Below are 4,884 nucleotides of genomic sequence, written 5' to 3' on the forward strand. Positions count from 1 at the left end.
TATCCGTCTCTACAAATAACAAACGGGGATGTTAGGACAAAATGAATCTTTATTCTCAGTTAGCAAACAATTATATGAAGTAATTTTAAAAAGTTAGAGCACACTGATTTTTTATAAAATGGAAGAAATCTAGCTATGTAACTGTTCTAGGTATCCAAAAGCCCTAATTGGGAAAATTCGAAGAAGGATACAAGAATGCCAATCAAGTAGGATACAACAATGGCTTCATGCATGTTTAGGTTTTCAAAGCCCTAATTTTTGAAAAGCCCTAATTTTCGAGCAACCCTAATCTTAGAACAAGGGATTTTTTTGGGAAAATTAGGGAAATTGATTTTTATTAAAATCAAAGAAATTTAAGGAAGAAACAGAAAATGGGGAAGATTAGCAGGGGAAAATAAGTGATTTACCCATTTCGGATCAAGCCTTCTTCGAGATTTTGACCTCTTCAAGTTTGATTTGATTTCGTGGAAAGAGTTAGGCAAACTGATTTGATTTTGTAGAGAGACAGAGAAATGGGAGTCAGAGATGGTGGTCGCCAACATCGATCACCGGCATTGATGATGGTGGTGGCAATGGCGGTCACCGGTGTCGATAGGGATGGGTTCGTAAAAATGGCATCGATGGTGGGATATAGTAGAAATCAGGAGGTGTTGGGTTTAAGGGGGGTAAATCTCCCGGTCAAAATTTTTGGTGAAATTTTGAAATGTAAATGGAGAAATGGGGCACATTACTTTTGCCACATAGGCAGTGTACAAAGGGTGTACATAATTGGTGTACCCATAGCACTTTTGTTTAGTTCATGGCTCTAAAAAATTTCCTCTTTTTAATGGAAGGGGGGGGCTGCTGACTGCTGTGAGCAAGAGCGTGCAGATGTGCCCCATCTCACCGTCCGTTTTGACAATCAATTATCCGAATTTTAAAAGAACTCTTCAAAGTTGTGTTTTTGTTCATAGCAGCCCCCCACTTCTCTTTTTAATCCAGAATTTTGTTTGTGTTGTTATTGATGTTGTGTCATAGATTCGTATTTTTTACATTGTAGTTCAGAGTTCTTCACATTACTACTTGGATGTGGTTCTAAGCCATTGGACAAACTGATCTTACTTGCTGATTTTCATTTGGGAAAATGTTAGAGTACATGACAAATATAGCTTGAATCTGGACTGTCCATAATACTTTCATGAAAATTTCATGTCAGGTTCCCTATCAAACCTCTTCTCTTTTTTTCGGTCAATCAGAAATTCATAAAGAACATTAAGGAAAAGAGTTCTGCATCACGCGAAAGTGCATAGTGGCATACATATTAGCATACAAACCAAACAAAACAGAAGCAAAAGCTAGATTCGCCACGGCTACCAAACTAGTCTAGTAACTGCCTTAATTGGAGGCTATCTCTAATAGAGATAGGCATGTGAGTTTCTACTACCAAGTCTTCCTCTTGTTCTACCCCAACTCGAGCAAGGTGATCCGCACATTGGTTTGCCGAGCGATAGATATGGTCAATCGAGGTGTTGGTATGGTTCATAAGGTAGTGAGCTTCATTGATAACCACGCTAAGTGGGTGATTCCCTAGGTTGCCCTCTTTGATCAAGTTCACCGTATTAAGAGAGTTTGATTCAATTTTCACACTGGCTAATTTTTTTCTCAAAGATGATCTCCAAGCCCTTGTAAATGCTCCATAATTCAGATTCCAAGTTGAAGGTACAGATAAGTTTGCCATAGAAACCCAAAATCCAATCTCCATTGTTGTCTCTGAATATGCCTCCAAAGCCACCTTTTTCATTAGTCTCATACCAACATCCATCCGTATTAAGCTTGATGTTATCTACAGGTGGTTTAGTCCATGTATTAGGACGAGCAATAAGGGTATCACCTAAAAGGGGGGATTTGAAAGCCTCTACAATTTCGCAAGAGTAAGAAATAATTGACCTGGCACTAACGGGGTATGGCTATGATGCTCCCAGGCAGTTTTGGGAGCATCATACTCCCATTCTGTTTGAACCGTTGGATCAAATTCTTTTAATCCCAGCCAGAGATCTCCTTCTCCTCTTCCTCCCAGTTACCTCCTATTCCCAGTTACCCCTGTTACTACCAATTAACGAGAAAATATTTGCACGTCCTAAACTATTTTGGCCTCTCTCTCCTCTCCACACTCGTTCACCTCCACCTCCACAGCTCCCTAACGCGAACAACAAAATCAGAGTCGGACGCCTCCCGCCTCTCTCTTTTGTGCTCCTCTCCGCAATCGAAGGAAACCTCCATACCTCTACAGCCCCTGAGCAAACGATGAAAGCCCTCTGTCTTGTGCTCTCCTCCAAATCTGTGAGGTATCTCTCTCTCTCTCTCTCTCTCTCTCTCTCTCTCTCTCTCTCTCTCTCTCTCTCTCTCTCTCTCTCTCTCTCATACACACACACACCCACTGCACGCACACACCCCACCCCTGTACACCCACACACAGATAGCCCTAGCATTTTTAGGGTTGTGACCAGTGGCAACACTATATTAATTGGGGATCGTAAACATCAGAATTTTTTTTTTCTTCATGTTTTAGGTCCCTTTATTGGGTATAAGCAATTAGGTGGCTTGATATATTTAGAATTTGTGTGTTTGTACTCTTTGAATAGGGGTCGAAGCTATCCAGGTAAGTTCTGTTTATCGTCATATTCAGTGAAACTACTAACTTACATAACTTTTTATCTCTAGTGTATTCAGAGATGTTCCATTGCTAGGACTTAAGATTTTTTAAACCTTGAATATTGTGCAATTTGGGGCATTCGCACTTGTGTTTGAGGAAGCATAAGCTTGTGCATAAATCTGGAGTTCTAATCAAGTAATTTTGAATTCTTTGTTTTGTACAGGTGACTATTTGGCTGTTTGGATTGAAACTTGTCGAGGTAAAAGATAAAAGAAAGGTAACTCCCACTTGTGTTATTCTCTTAGTCCAATTTAGTGTTCATTGTGAATAGGAAAAGCACATTCTTGTGCATAGATCCATCTTCAATGCCAATAAAAAAATTTTAATCTTATGATTGTAGGAGTAACTAAGACATTTTTGTTGTGCGTAAATCCACATAATGAATATCTACCTTTTTCTACCTTGTTATGGTTTTGATTCGGGAAAGTGAATGTTTAGAATCTTTATTAAGTTTGAATTGGAAATCATGCCAGGGAATTAATAGATAGAAATATCAAACAATCTTATTCTGCTTCACTCTCTCGGTGCTGTGGTTTAGTTGGATCATTGACGGCTAATTTTGCAACTGGCTTCTTTGCTTTTGGAATGTTATGCCAAAAGCTTTTTCGTGGTATTCCTCATTTTGTAACAAAACGTGTAAGATTGTAGCATATAACCAGTTGCTTGAACTATTTTTTTAGTTTCAAATTTGTCAATTTGATTCATTCTAGTTCCAAGCTAAAAAGCTCAGTATTTATTGTCACTAATTTATGTGTATGCATAGACTAGCTATTGAGAAGTACTGCACAAAGACAGACCATATAATGAGGTGATTGTGGATGAAAAGCTCTACTCAATCCAATATAATTTTTAGCTAGAGAAGCTGAATTTCCCAAGGTGAGCCAGAAGAGAAGTCCAATCATCAATGTACTATCATCTGTCATGTATTCTTATTTGTGCCCATAATCCTTCGATATGTTGTTTCTGATTAGAACTCAAAATACTTGTATGTACAGTACCCACAGCAGCTCATAGACATAGAAGTTGGATTAGAGATAAAAGTTGCAGAGAATGATTTGATTAGAGATAAGAGCTGCGATAAGAGCTAGAGCTTTTCATGTCGAAACAGCAGGCACCAACGTGAGGCACTTATCTATTAGCCCCTTTTTTTTAATGTTTGATCTTATGATTACCGGTTCATAGACCCGAATTTGTTTCTAAATTTTGCTTTTATTTCTTAAATGTAGCTAAAGTTCAATTCTGAAGAAGATGGGATCGGCTTGGTTTTTGGACTTGATCCTTTTTTTTTTGGAGAACAAGTACATGAAAGATGTTATCCGAAAGGCTCAATAGAAATATTCCAGCACTTGAAGGAAAATTTGATGACATTGTAGCTATTTTTGTTGTATGATTCATGGAGACAAACAACGATATATGTCTCTTTTTGTTGAATGTAAATAGCAAATGCGGCCTTTTTGTGTTATGGCTTATGTAAATCATTAAACTTGACATGCTATGGTGGCTTTTTATTTACCATTGTTGATGAATATCATGCCTTGGTGGCTCTTTTTGTTTAATCAAATGTTGATGAATGTCATGTGCCTTGGTGGATCTTGTTGTTTGATGAATGATGAATGGTGTGACCTTGTTGGGCATGTTTGTGACTTTGTCGGGGGGTGTGCCATGAACAGGTAGTACATATCATTTCAAAGACCATACTTACCATAACTGCAAGCTGTGCTAACTATTACCACACACAAAAATAGGGAAAATGATTGTATGTACGCCAAATTTTCAGACACGAAGTGGGTACAAACACAAAGTAGGTTAGGATCAAAAAGAGAACACAAGACACAAGATATTATTATGAAACTAACTAACTTTCATTCACTTGAACTGGCCTGAATATTACACAGGGTAGAACTCTCATTTTATAGGCGGAAGGAGAGAGTACAAACACTATAGTTTACATCATGGCTTACGTACTAACATTAACTTGCCTGACTAATTACATCCTTGTAATAGTACTCCATATAATTAGGATGGGTTTTGCTAGTTGCTGCCCAGTGGGCAGCACCTCGGTACAGGGTAATTCCCACAATTGTACAGCAAAGTCTGACTTGTAAGTCTTTTACTCCGGTTCCTTTCTCCTTTTGTCAACTTTTATGACACTACTTCCAATATTTCTCTAAATGCCGAATTTAACCTTAGAG

At 38.2% G+C, this 4,884-nt stretch overlaps 1 long non-coding RNA gene across 2 annotated transcripts; it reads left to right on the top strand.

Moving 5' to 3' along the window:
• The first annotated feature begins 2,173 nt into the window (after window positions 1–2,173).
• On the top strand, window positions 2,174–4,264 carry LOC131334653 (uncharacterized). Of its 2 annotated transcripts, none has more exons than XR_009202236.1 (4): window positions 2,174–2,324; window positions 2,856–2,909; window positions 3,456–3,811; window positions 3,919–4,264. It is a non-coding gene; the product is annotated as an uncharacterized LOC131334653 (long non-coding RNA). The 2 variants fall into 2 exon arrangements; XR_009202242.1 differs by having other exon boundaries at window positions 3,461–3,811.
• Window positions 4,265–4,884: the final 620 nt, after the last annotated feature.

This window comes from Rhododendron vialii, chromosome 1a, assembly GCF_030253575.1.
Source record: "Rhododendron vialii isolate Sample 1 chromosome 1a, ASM3025357v1".
NCBI classification, from domain to species: Eukaryota; Viridiplantae; Streptophyta; class Magnoliopsida; order Ericales; family Ericaceae; genus Rhododendron; species Rhododendron vialii.